Consider the following 15,390-nt stretch of genomic DNA (forward strand, 5'->3'; position numbering starts at 1 on the left):
TCTACTGATGGATGTTACTGACAACATCTACTGATGGATGTTACTGACAGCATCTACTGATGAATGCTATGATGATGAAGATGGTGTCAAGCTAGTGACGTTAAAGAAGCGCTTATTGGGAGGCAACCCAACTTTCTAACCCTTTCTTTTTAATCAATTGTTTTGTTATTGTAATATCTTGTGGTATTGATAAATGTTCAAGTTTGGGGTTGTTGGGAAGTTGATTCATGTGACATTGTAATAGTAGAGTGAATGAGTGAATATCTCCTATACACTTGTGTGTTTGAGTGAAACACTTTATCTAGTGAGGATAGATTCCATGAACACATAAGAACATCTTTGCTTAGTTGATTGATCATTCATGATAATAGCATTTGTTGGATATTATGTGAATGAGTGAACACTAAAAGCATGTGCACATCTTGATTGAAGTCTTGGTGATGAGCTAAATTCAGTATTTACTTGTCTTGAAAGAAGGATTTTTAAATGTAGTGAACCATTGTATGGATTGGTGGAAGATTGAGTTACATCTTGTTTGCTTGAGGACAAGCAAAGTTCTAAGTTTGGGGTTGTGATAACAGTTGAAAAACTGTTATTTTTATACTTAAAATTGACTTCAATTACAACCTTTATGACTTAGAAATTAGCTTGAACTCATGATTTTGTTGAATTATTGGAAATAAGAGAGTTGGACAGGTTTTATGCTTGATTTCCTTGTTTTTGCAGGTTTTGAGATGAAATTGATGAAAGAAGTGAAAAGGGATAGAGATGGAATCAGAAAAAGACACAAAAAGTGCAAAAGAAGAGAAACCGCAAGTACCACTCAGCGCAAATTACCGCTGAGCGGCACTCTCAAAGACCCGTTGACACCGCTGAGGGGAGAAATGCCGTTGAGGGGAAGAATTGGTCACGTGCTATTACCGCTGAGCGGTACTTTCCTAGGCTTGGGCCTACTTTTCGGTAATTTTTAGAATATTATATAAGCTTTAGGACGTTCTAGTTTTTGTATCTTTGATTGAGACGAAGCAAAAACACACTCTTTCACCCATTGGAGGAGGATTTTGCATGCTAAGGCTCCTTTCTCAACTTTCTAGGGTTCTATCCTTCACTTTTCCATTGTATTTCATCTAGTTTCACCATGAATATGGTGAACTAAACTTATTTTGTTGTTGGGGAATCAATGTAAATCCTTAGATACTCTCTTGTATGGAATTTGTTATTCAAGATCATTTTTATGATACATGCTTTCTTTCATTAATAATTAGGGTTTTTCCTCTTTGCTCAAAGCATGCATTGTTTAACTCATTCGATGTCACGATTATTGGTTTTATCGATATGGACACATACGGGGAAATCTAGATCTGGGGAATCTCTCCCAATAGTATATTACAAACCTAAACATAAGAGTATGATGGTTGGTTGCCTTTAAGCTTCTGTGCTTCAGAATTAATTATTAGGGATGCTAGGAATTCTATGAACTCATAAGTAAGGATAGGCTTTCTTCACCGAGACATCGGGTTTAAAATAATTTAGAAAGTGGCATTAATATTAATGAAAAGAATGATGAATTCCTAAATACAAGAGAGTGGATAGGATGAAATTGATAAACCCCAACAACATATTCATTCTTATAATTCAAATCACGTGTTTTGTTTCTTTTTTCCCATTGATCATCACATGTATACATATTTATTTTTCAGTCTTTTGCATTTGAAACTTACACCAATTTGTTCACAAGTCTTAATTAATCAACAAAATCACACAACTGTCTAGGTCGTGAGTCCTTTGGGAGAACGATACTTGGTCTTATCAGGTTTATTACTTGATACGATTCGGTTACACTTGCCGAGGGTTAACAAGTTTTTAACTCCGTTTTCGGGGATTGAAGATTTGTTCATCACTCCACTATTTTGTATTGTGTTTTTCTCATCCAAAGTCTTCTTATAGAATGCATAAATATTGATTTCATAACCTATACAACATATGACATCAAACTTTAAACCATTTGCAAGCCACAACAAAGTCTGAGAAGAATATGTCCTTTTATTAACTTCAGATTTGAACCAAGATATAAATGTTCTGTTATGCTCCATCAATTATCATTTCTCTAATTGTCTTGGATTTTTATTTTTCACAATGGCTTTGTGTGCTTGTAAAAAAGGGATCATCTCATCTGTGTCGTTCAATATATAAAGATTTGCTTGCAACAATTGTTCGGGATCTTTCATCACCACATTCACACCTCAGATGCTTTTACTTGTAGAACATTTATTCAACCATGATGTACGAGGAACTCCTATTGGATTTGTTGAAGTCATGTAATCTGAACAAAACTCGATACTTTCTTTAGCAATATACGTTTCAATCATTGAACCTTCGGGATGATATCGATTTTTAACGTACTCTTTCAAAATCTTCATACAACGCTCAATAGGATACATCCATCTAATTAAATGAACAAGTAAATGTACCATGATGTCAAAAAAAGATGGAGGAAAACACATCTCTAATTGACACAAGATGATAACAATCTCGCCTTGAAGTTCATTTAACTTTATAGGATCGATGGCTTTACCACAAATTAACAACAAAAATGAACACAACCTGTTTATGGTCTGCTTAACATTTTTGGGAAAAATTCCACGAATAGCCACGAGTAACAATTATTTCATTAAGACGTGGAAATCGTGAGACTTCATGCCAACAAGTTTTAAGTCCTACATCGACACTAAACTGTTCATATTTGAAGAGAATCCTTGTGGTACCTTGATAGTCTTTAAACAAAGGCAAAACCTTATTTTATCTTGTCTAGACATTGTGTAACATGCAGGGGGCAAATAAGTACGTTTACCAATCTCCCTAGGTGCCAACTCTTCTCGGATTTTCATGTCAACCAAATCCAAACGAGCATTCACTCCATCTTTTGTCTTTCCCTGAATGTTGAGTAGTGTACCAATCAAGCTATCACACACATTCTTCTCTACATGCATCACATTTATGCAATGTCTAACATCTAACTTTGACCAGTATGGAAGATCATAGAATTATGATTTTGTCTTCAAAGGGGTCGTTACAAATGACTTCTTGGATGTTTTTTTATAACTTTTTCAATTTAAAGGCCAATAAGTGGATTTGGTGCTTCGTCCGTCTCTTGATATCCATTGAATGTTTTTTTTATCCTTCGATATGGATGATTACATTTTAGAAATCTCCGATGACACAGATACACTGTCTTCCTCTCGTGTCTCAATTGATGAGCTGTAGTGTTTTCTTCACATATAGGACATGCTTTATGACCCTTGACACTGTATCCTAACAAATTACCATAAGATGAAAGTCATTAATGGTGCAAAATAATATTGCACACATCACAAAAGCTTCAAAAGTGAATGCATCAAATATTTCAACCCCATCAACCCACAACAACTTCAAGTCTTCAACTAGTGGGCTTAGATAAACAGCTATGTCATTTCCAGGCTGCTTTGGACCAGATATCATCATAGACAACATCATGTACTTCCTCTTCATGCACAATGTAAAAGATAAGTTGTAAATTATCAATATAACTGGTCAACGACTATGATTAGTACCTAAATTACCAAATGGGTTCATTTAATCAATGGCTAAACCAAGCCTAAGATTTCTACATTCTTAACCAAATTGGGGGAATTGTTGATCAATATTTTTCCATTGCTTTGAATCAGTTGGATGACGAAGCAACCCATCAATTTTTCTCTCATCTGCATGCCATCAAAGGCTTTTAGCATCTTTTGGATTTGCAAACAAACGCTTAAGTCTGGGCACAATTGGAAGGTACCAAACTACTTTCAAAGTAGATCCATTTTTTTCTATTTGACCATTATCTTCACTATTTTTTTTGACTTATATCGTGATAACCCACATTTTGGACACTTTTTCAAAAATTCAAACTCTTTCCTACATAAAATGCAGTCATTTGGACAAACATGTATCCTTTTATACTCCATACCCATCGGACAAAGAATTTTCTTCAATCATAATTACGAGTGGGTAGTGTATTTCCATATGGCAACATTTCATTCAATAACGTCAACAATTCTGTGAAACTCTTATCATTCCATCCATTGCTCGCCTTCAAATTCATGAGCCTTAACACCGATGGCAACCTTAGGAACTTAGTTGAACCGACATACAAAGGTGTTTCCGCATCAGTCGACATCATCTTATACACATGAGCTTTGGAAAAATTTATTGCGCCAACATCGCGAATCATGTCCTCTAATTTGTGTTCATTTGGTCGATATTCTTCCATGGTGCAATCAATAACATTTTCAGTTTAGGAGACAGTCGGAAAGCGTATTTCTTTGCTTACCATATCCATGTTTTATAGCATTGTAGGAAACTATCACATATAAGATGTTCCCTAATTTGGGTTGCGTTCAACTTTCTCCGATTCAAACAGTTCACTGATAAACAAATTTTTAATCCCCGGCAACGACGCCAAAAACTTGTTAACCCTCGGCAAGTGTACCGAATCGTATCAAGTAATAATAAAATGGTAACACCAAGTATCGTTTCCCAAAGGACTCACGACCTAAACAGTTATGTGATTTGTTGATGAAATTAGACTTGTAAAAGAAAACTTTGTTGTTGAATTACGAAAAATAAACATGAATGTAAGGTTTTGATCAATGGACTTGAAAGATGCAAAAACAATTGATGTATAATATGAATGATTATGTTGTTGGGGTTTCCGATTCATCCTATCCACTCTCATGTATTCAAGAATTCATCTTTCTTCATTAATGTTAATGCCACTTTCTAATTTACCTTAAACCCGATGTCTTTGTGAAGAAAGCCTATTCCTAATCACTAGTTTCCAATGTCTTGTCTCCCTAGCAATTATTCATGCATTACATTCGCATAGAAGCTTAAAGGCAACCAATCCTCCTATCCCTATGTCTAGGCAATATTGCTCTTAGGAGAATTTCCTCAGTTCTAGATTTACTTATATGTGTCCATACAAATAACATCAATGATCATGCAATTGAATGAGTTAAACAAAGCATGCATAAAGTATAGAAGAAAAACCCTAACAATTAATGAAAGAAAGCATATAGATTAAAGAACCAATTCAATACATGAGAGTTCAAAGGATTACATCGGTTCCCCATAACAATGAAGGTTTATTCACCATAGACAATGTGAAACTATATGAAAAAATTGAAAGAATGTAAGATAGAACCCTAGAAGGTGAAGAATAGAGCTTGAGCATCCAAATCCTCCTCCAAGCGGTGAAGAAAGTGTGATTTCGCCTCTTTCTGTCCAAAGATACTAACCCTAATTCGGCTAAAACCTTATATAGCTTCCTAAAAATTACAGAAAATTGGCCCAAGGCCCAATAAAATGGCGCTCAGCGGTAAGCGCGATTCTTCTATTTTGACGCTCAATTGTAGTTTTTCCCCTCAACGTTGACTGCGGGACTTCAAAGTGCCGCTCAGTGGTAAAAGTGGCGTTGAGCGGTATTTGCGGCTCTTCTTTTGTGCACTTTTTCTTCCTTTTCTGAGTCCAACTTCTGGCTACTTCACTTTTTTCATTCAATTCATCTTAAAACCTACAAAACAAGGAAAACCAAGCATAAAACCCATCCAACTCTCTTATTTCCAAAACATAAGCAAAAGCATGATTCCAAGCTAGTTTTTAATTCATAAAGGTTGTTTTTTTATGTCAAATTTAAGTACAAAAATAACCATTTTTCAACTGTTATCATTCATACAAGGATATCTAAACTTCACTTCAGCATCAATTCTACCCTCATTATGTTACACAAATTGTATAAATTCTTCTACCCCTCTCTCATACTCAAGATTAATGCGTGGTAAATTAATCCAATTTCGATCCATACGTAAATATTCTACAAAATTATAATACAAAAATAATTTTTGTATTAATCATTTAACGACAAATTCAGGTTAATTTAATTCAATTATACAATTAATAAGGATTGAAATAATCACATATTGAACATAAGAAGTTATAAACTTTAAAATTATACAATCATACAAAATTAAAAAAGTAAACTTTAAAATCATACAATCATACAAAATTATACAATCATATAAAATTATACACATATTATATGATCATCCAATCAAACATTCAATCATACAAAATTATATGATCCTATTGAAAAGTAAACTTTATACATTAATATAAGAACCTGATAGTGTGAAAAGCCAATAATAATGGACAATTCAAACATTCAATCATACATAATTACATATATTCAACATACAAAAATTAAAAATTAACAAAAGAAAATCAATAAACACAATAATAGAAACCGAGAGTGTGAAAAAGCAGACAACAACGAAAAAGATTTGACTACTCGCATTTTGGAATGCAATCAATTTCACAACAAAAACAAAAGTTACCTACTCAAAAATACAACAAAACGTAAGCTTGATTATCCAAAATAATAAAAAACGCATCAAAAATTTTAAAAACACAAAAAAAAGAAAAAACCATGGCGACCAAAGCCAAATTTGATCGGATACAAACATTCGCAATGAAAAATGAAGAAGAACGCCATCTATAGTGCTCACGGCGGAGAAAAAAAACCAAAAAGAAGGGACGAAAAAATGGTGCGACGGATGAGAGAATGCAGAGGAACAAAACTGTTTCGCAAAGAAGAAAGCATTGTTTCACGTTCTTAAGAAATTTTAACCTTGGAAAGAGATATTGCCTCGGTTGCTTCTAAAACCGAGGTAGTATGGTAGATATGGCCTCGGTTAAAGTGCCCAGAAAAAAAATTCAAAAATTATATTAAATGAAATTTTTTGCAATTTTAATGAACCATATTACCTTGGTTTAGCGCCCAACCGAGGTATAAAACCTTTCTACCACGGTTCCAAGAAGAACCGAGGCCAAAACCCTCTGTCAAAATTTAAACGTTATAACTACCTGACTTTATTAGAGGAGGATATGACATCGGTTTTGAAGGGAACCGAGGCCATAGCTCCCTTTCAAAAAGTCTCTCAGTTCAAACATCACAGTACAAAGCGGAAATGCCAGTGGCGCATAGGGGTTTTGACCTCGGCTCTAAGAGTAACCAAGGCCAAAAACCCTACATAGAGATATTTGTCAAACTACATATAGGATTGTCAGTTGGAGCAGGGTGTTTTGGCTTTGGTTTTGAGGATAACCGAGGCCAAAAACCCTGCACAGAGATATTTGTCAGCTGAAAAGTCTTTTCTTCGTAACTTTCGCAGGTTTTATCGCCTCAGTTGCCCTTGTAAGCGAGGTTGTAGGTGCTCTGTGGCTTCGGTTGAGATAGAACATAGACATATACTTTCTCAATAATTTCAAAAATGCTACCGTCTCATTGTTTTGGTTTTTGGCCAACCGACACATTGGTAACCTTGTTTTTTATTAGTGATTGTCATTGTAGATTGCCCATTCAATCTCTCTTTTGTAAATTTTTTTATAGAAATAAGGGTTGAAGAGTGAAAAAATAAATATATATATATATATATATATATATATATAATATATATAATATATATATATATATATATATATATATATATGAGGTATTAAATATTATTCTATCAATAAAACATTTTATAAACATAACAGAGGAAAATAACTTCTAATAGATATATTTAAAATAAATTATAACGTTAAAAAAAATGATTGAATTATATATGAAGCTTGATGTATTGATAACCGTGACATTCCCTTCTACAAGTGATTTTATTAACTTTTTATCCAATAGTCTTTTATATATATATATATATATATATATAAATTAAAAAAGGCGGTAAATGTTTACACTGCATCTACTTTATATAAATTGCATCCTTTGTAGTAACCAAAAGTTTACTCACATTTACGTGTTTAAAGCAGAGACAAAGAGATAAGTCTTCTTACACATATCTTACTTGAAAAAAAATACTTGCCAACCTCCATTCTTCATTACACTTATTTAATAATAATAATAATATTAACAATAATAAAATATTAAATTAAATTATTTATCTAAAATATAAATTAAATTATTGGATAAAACAAATGGAAGTAAAAGTTTTGAGTGCTTCCAAACTACATGGTATATATCTTACATGTTGTGTTTGGTATCTCACAGAACAAAAAAAACTATTATTTGACACCAATTTATTTTATATCTAATTGACACTGAGTTATCATAGTAAAATATTTAATTAACATAATAAAAATAAAGATTAAATATGTTTAAATTTTTAAACAAAATTAAAATACATTTTTATTTTAAATTTTGATATAAATTGTTTCAAATTTTAAAAATTAATATTTTATGTTAAAATATTTTAAAATATAAAAAAAAATAATGTTAAAATGATTATTCATTTATTTTTTTAAGTTCAGAAATAAAAATATATCAAAATTTAAAATAAAAATTAAATTTAACTTTACATTAAAATTAAACTAAAAACATTTTAAAACTTAAAAATAAATATAAATACAATGTTATAATAAAATAATAATTTTTGTAAATTAAGTGTAATAGAAAAATTGAAGTGTAAACTTATAATAATACTGGAGATAAAGATTTTCTAAACTTCGAAAATGTGAAACGTTGTAATATGATTAAATTTTGGAAAATGTCCGTTTATACCAGATGCATTATTTAATAATATACTTTTAGAAGTATTTTGTCTTTAAAAATAATCGTAAAGATTAAAAAATAAAACAATTAATATTTATAAAATGTGTGTAAAAACTTATTGAATGCACTCATGACTCTCGGTCGAAATGACAGCGTGGTTGCTATTATGATTGAGAAGCACGCATACCGACTTCTTTGGTTGTTGGGTCGTATGATATACCACCAACTTTTCTTATGGTTCATAGTTCGTATGACATTATAACTAACAGCATGCATACCTACTTTTCCTGGAAATTTTACGAGTAATAATGTTTTCAATGAAATATTACATTTATTTGCATATATTATAAAAATAAAATAATTATAAAAAATAAACTTCTATATTTATAGCAAAAAAATAATAAAGAATAATGTTAAACAAGTGTAAAATATTTTTTTATATGCCAATATTTATTTTGATTTGAAATTTGTTAAGTAATATCATTAAATTAATCACTATGAGATATTTCCACTTTAGAATTTGAAATTTCGTTATTTAGTTTTTTTATCCGTATGAATGATTTCATTCCATTAGTGCACTGAAGGAAAACGACATCAGTTATTTTTGTCATTGGCAGCGATTTCTCAATCGAGGTATATACAGGCGAGGTAAAAAGTCTATCTCTTTTTGTCTCGGTTGTGAACCCAAGCAAATTTGTCGTGGTTCACAAGTAACCGAAATAGTAGAGTTTTTTTTCGAAGGATTTTTCGTCTCGGTTCCTTTTGAACCGAGGTAGTATCTCGGACTCTACAGTCTCGGTTGGGACCTAAACCGAGGGAGTAGAGTGTTTTTTATTTCTTTTTTATATTTTTCTCCAGCGTTTCTGCCTCGGTTGTGACCTGAATCGATGTCGTATGGCTTTCTACCTCGGTTATGGTCACAACCGAGGCGTATTCCCTTGTTTTCTTTTTAAGAAAAAGGTTTGTTTTTACAACATTCCCAATTGTAGAAACATACATGCATATATACAAACAACCCAGAACAGTCTAGAACAATCTAGGAGCATATATTTTCAATAAAAAATATATTAAAACATAAATCTATTCAATGCAATCATAAATCAACTACTTAGAAGCATAAACTTAGAACTTATTATATCCTAATATCTACATACTATTATACGGTTGAATTATATATTTAGTCAATGCTTTCCTTATGAGTTTAAGTGACTTCTTTAGAATTTAAGTAGTAAAATTGAATCTCTGCATAAAGCACAATGATTTCAATTAGTGTATATGATATCTAAACTACAGAGAAAATAAAATTCAAACCAAAATATTATTGTTTCCAATCCACTGGTAACATGTGCACGAATAGTGGTCATCATCCAATTCATGATGTAGTAACCACACTTATGTGACCCGGTTTATTTATTACACTACAATATATCATCATAATTATAAAATGTTAAGTAACATCATTGGAATGGTACAAAATATAACAAAGTATGGACTAAAATACCAAACCTTAAGGGTCAAACATGCAAGCTTTTTAGCTTGAGCAGTTGATCTCCTAGACAACATCATATGTGCTGCAAGGGAACTATTAAAAAAAATTACTTTAGCATACATTTATATAACAAAGAAAGTTCAAACACTGAGGTTCTTACCAATATACTACTTGTCTAAGAGGGTTGGGAGAAGACTTGTGCAATGAACAAAACCATACAGTAGTGTTCTCCGGTATGGAGATCACAAGTAGCTGCCAATGATGCCTGAAATTAGTAATAACTTAACTCTCATATACTAAAATCATAAATGAAACTTTAAAGTTAAGAAACTTCACTTACCCAAGTATATAAGGGAGAAAATATATCTCCTTCCTCGTTGCAAAGCAGCTGGTGATGTGTCCTTGGATGTAAGCAAATTTATTTCCTTCATGAGCCATTTGGGGTCAATGAACCCATATACATTGAACCCCATCTTGTTACTTGATGAGCAAATTTTCAATCCCCAAAAACGGAGTCAAAAACTTGTTAACCCTCGGCAAGTGTAACCGAATCGTATCAAGTAATAAACCTGGTAAGACCAAGTATCGTTCTCCCAAAGGACTCACGGCCTAGACATTTATGTGATTTATTGATTAATTAAGACTTGTGAACAAATTGTTGTAAGTTTCAAATGCAAAAGATTGAAAAGTAAATATGTATGCATGTGATGATCAATGGGCAAGAATAAACAAAACACGTGAATTGAAATATATGGATGAATATGTTGTTGGGGTTTATCAATTTCATCCTATCCACTCTCTTGTATTTAGGAACTCATCATTCTTTTCATTAATGTTAATGCCACTTTCTAAATTACTTTAAACCCGATGTCTCGGGGAAGAAAGCCTAACCATAATCACTGGTTTACAATGTCTTGTCTCCCTAGCAATTAATCATGCATTATAGTGAACAAAAGCTTAAAGGCAACCAACTATCATACTACTATGTCTAGGTTTTGTAATATACTGTTGGAAGAATTCCCCAGATCGTGATTTGTAAGATATCTCTCAATAACAATCCTAGGGAGAGAAGAGGAGAGTTGTCACATCCCCAAATCGTCCAACCCTAAGAGTACGAAGTCTCCTAATACTTACAAATCATAAGATTTATGCCATACATGAATAAAATATCACAAGCATTTGAGCAAAGAAGAATATCTCTAACAATTAATGAAAGAAAGCATGTATCATAAAAATGATCTTGAAGAACAAATTCCATACAAGAGAGTTTCTAAGGATTTAGATTGATTCCCCAACAACAGAATAAGTTTAGTTCTCCATCGTCATGGAAGAACTAGATGAACAATGGAATGACATAATGGAAGAGATAGAAAAACCCGAGAAAGAGAAGAGCACAGTCGTCACCATCTCCAATTCTACCCCCAAGGGGTGAAAAATGTGTTTTTGCTTCGTTCCAGCCAAAGATACAAACCCTAGAACGTCCTAAAGCTTATATATTATTCTAAAAAATACAGAAAAGTGCCCCTCAGCGATAATAGCGCATGACCAATTCTTCCCCTCAACGGTGCCAGCGGGTCTTTGAGAGTGCCGCTCAGCGGTAATTTGCGCTGAGCGATACTTGCGATTTCTCTTCTTTTGCACTTTTTGTGTCCTTTTCTGATTCCATCTCTATCCCTTTTCACTTCTTTTATCAATTTCATCTCAAAACCTGCAAAAATAAGGAAATCAAGCATAAAACCTGTCCAACTCTCTTATTTCCAACAATTCAACAAAATCATGAGTTCAAGCTAATTTCTAAGTCATAAAGGTTGTAATTGAAGTCAATTTTAAGTATAAAAATAACAGTTTTTCAACTTGTATCATTACTAACACCAAACATATACCTGAAATCAAGAAATGATATGATATAAGTAACTTGATAAATCAATTTTATATAAAAAAGTTCTCATAACTTACATCATACACAACTGAACGAGTGAAATATTAATCTCTTCTCTCCTCGACGCAAGCTCCTTAACATCTTGTTGATGCAAGTACAATGGGATCTTAGTGTGTGTTCCAAATGTATTAGAATCCCATGGTACAATCATTGGCGCATCTGCAATGATGTTACAAAGCTTGTCTGACGCACTGTTGAAAGGGTTTTGGTCACATAAAAGTCAACAAACCTAAATTCCCCACTAATGAAGTATAGGGGCAACCTAGGGTTTAATATGTGGACTTGGTACTTATTAAGTTTTAGAAATGTAGAATTATAACTGATGAGTCAATATTTTCTTGATTTCACTTAGCTTATTGTGCTAGATTTAATCAAGGAATTATGCTTGAATGTCCAATATTTTCCAAATTTTGCTAATTGTGCTTAATTTGATCAGAAATTCTAATTTTAATTAATTTGAATTATCTGAGGCTAATTATTTGCATTATTAATTGTAGGGAAATTGTTGGATAATATTTTGGGACATTTGGAGGTCTGTCACATGATTCAAGACTCTCCACAAAAGAAGTGTGCATAAGAAGAAGGGCTCTACGGTGATTTTACCTTTTGGGCTTATGAGAGAGGGGTGCTTCATTATTGGAAAAAGGGTGACATCGAGCAAATCAAAGTGGTGTCACGGTCCAGCAAGCTTGAGAGGTGCACGGTGAAAGAAGCCAGCAGTTGTTGAATTTTCAATTGGACACGGTCGGGGCTGCATCACGCTGATCTCAATGGGCTGGACTTCACGCTCCCAACTGATTCACGTGGCACAACAGCAGCACGTAGAGAGGGCCCATGGAGAATTTATTCTGGAGCAGCTTTGGTGTGCACATAGAGCATCCAGTAAAAGAGTGAGGTGCTGGGAGAAAAAAAAAGATGAAGAAGCTTGGATGGGTTGCACGTCCTGGGCTTCACACATCCAACAAAAGGGGAGAGGGTAGCGTCCAAAGTGGATGGGGGCAAGGAGAAGATGTGCTACAGTCGCCACGCTTACTAATGACAAATTTATGAACACCGAAAAACGACGCCAAAAACTTGTTTAACCCTCGACAAGTGTGACCAAATCGTATCAAGTAATAAAATCGGTAAGACCAAGTATTGTTCTCCCAAAGGACTCATGGCCTAGTTAGTTATATGATTTTTTGATTATTTAAGACTTTTGAACAATTGATTATAAGTTTCAAATGCAAAAGACAATAAATAAACATGTATGCATGAGTTTGATCAATGGAAAAGATGAACACAAACACTTGAACGAATTAGATGAATAAAAATGTTGTTGGGGTAATCAATTTCATCTTATCCACTCTCATATACTTTAGGAATTCATCATTCTTTTCATTAATGTTAATGCCACTCTCTAAATCACCTTGCAAGAAGGCCTATCCTTAATTATGAGTTCACACAATTCCTAGCATCCTAATAATTAATTCTGAAGCACAGAAGCTTAAAGGCAACCAACCCTCATATTCCTATGTCTAGGCAACATGCTATTGGGAGAATTTCCCCGGATCTAGATTTCCCCGTACGTTCCCATATCGATAAAATCAATAATCATGACATCGAATGAGTTAAACAATGCATGCTTTGAGCAAAGAGGAAAAACCCTAACTAATGATTAAAGAAAGCATGTCTCTCAAATAAGATGTTTAAACACAAATTCCATATATGAGAGTTTCACAAGATTACATTGATTCCCCAACAACAATACAAAGTTTAGTTCACCATATTCATGGTGAAACTAGATGAACAATAATGAAAGAATGAAATATAGAACCTTAGAAGGATGAGTAGGTAGCCTGAGCATCCAAGATCTTCCTCCAAGGGGTGAAAAAGTGAGTGTTTGCTTCCTCTCCAGCCAAAGATACAAACCCTAGGACGTCCTAAAGCTTATATACTATTTGAATATTATAGAAAAGTGGGCCTAAGCCCAAAAGACCACCGCTCAACGGTACGAGTGCGTAGTCAATTCTCCCCTCAACTGCACTTTCACCCCTCAGCGGAGCCAACGGGTGTTCCTGAGTGCCGCTAAACGGTAAACTGGCGCTGAGCGGTACTTGTGGCTTCTCTTCTTTTGATCTTTTTGAGTTCTTTTCTAATTCCATCTCTATCCTTCTTCACTTCTTTCACCAAATTCACCTTAAAACCTGCATAAAATACTGAAATCAAGCATAAACCTGTCCAGCTCTCTTATTTCCAAAAATATGAACAAAAGCATGATTCCAAGCTTGTTTGTGAGTGTTAAAGGTTGCTTTTTGATGAGTCAATATTTTCTCAATTTCACTTAGCTTATTGTACCGAATTTAATTAGGGAATTGTGCTTAAATGTCCAGTATTTTCCCATTTTTCCTAATTGTGCTTAATTTGATCGGAAATTCTTATTTTAACTAATTTGAATTATCTGAGGTAATTATTTTCATTATTAATTGCAGGGGAAAATTGTTGGATAATATTTGGGACATTTGGAGGTCAAAATAAATGCCACATCAAATATACTTTAAACTAAGCAAAGACGTGGTGTGAAATTCAATTATGGGAGTGTACATGGAGATGAGCTTGGTTGGAGAAACATTGAAGTGGTGTGACGGTGGGAAACAGAGGGCTGCACGTCCACAAAAGCAGAAGGAGGTGCACGAAGAAGGGGTAGCAGGCCCAACAGCAGCTGAAACAAATAAAAGGAACCGAGCGCTCCTTTATTGTGACGTGACCGAGCGCTCTCTCCACGTGACCGAGCGTTCTCTCCACTCGCTCTTTACTTCCAACCATGGTGGTGTGTGTCTTCACGTGAACATCACACGGTGTGTGCTTCCAGCTACCATTCTCCCAAGCGAGCTATTATATCATCTCAACTCATTCCAGCAAAATCAAAAAGACCCCTGTGCACCGCTTCTCCAGCAAAGAAACACACGGACGTCCACGCGGGCTTCGCGCACGTCCAGCAACTCTGAAGAAGACAGCGCACGTCAAGCACACTCATATGAAGAGAATGCACGGCCTGGTTTGGCTTCACGCGGATAGCAGCGTCCAGTTGGGGCAGCAACGGACGTCCACGCGGGGTTCACACAGAGACGGCCCATGGGGAGTGTCCAGCAAGCACGGAAGGCACCACGCGTCCATCTTTTGAGCAGCAGCAAGCCCAGCAGAGAGAATACGCACGTCCAGCAAGGATGAAGTGCTACGTCCGCACATGTGACGCACGCGGGCAGCAGCTTTTGAGAGAAGTGGCCAGCAGCTTGGAGAAGAACACACGTCCAGGAGCAATACGCACGTCCAGCAGGTGCAACACATCACGACCCA

This window comes from Vigna umbellata, chromosome 1 (genome assembly GCF_029865625.1).
Source record: "Vigna umbellata cultivar VRB3 chromosome 1, Vumbellata_1.0, whole genome shotgun sequence".
NCBI classification, from domain to species: domain Eukaryota; kingdom Viridiplantae; phylum Streptophyta; class Magnoliopsida; order Fabales; family Fabaceae; genus Vigna; species Vigna umbellata.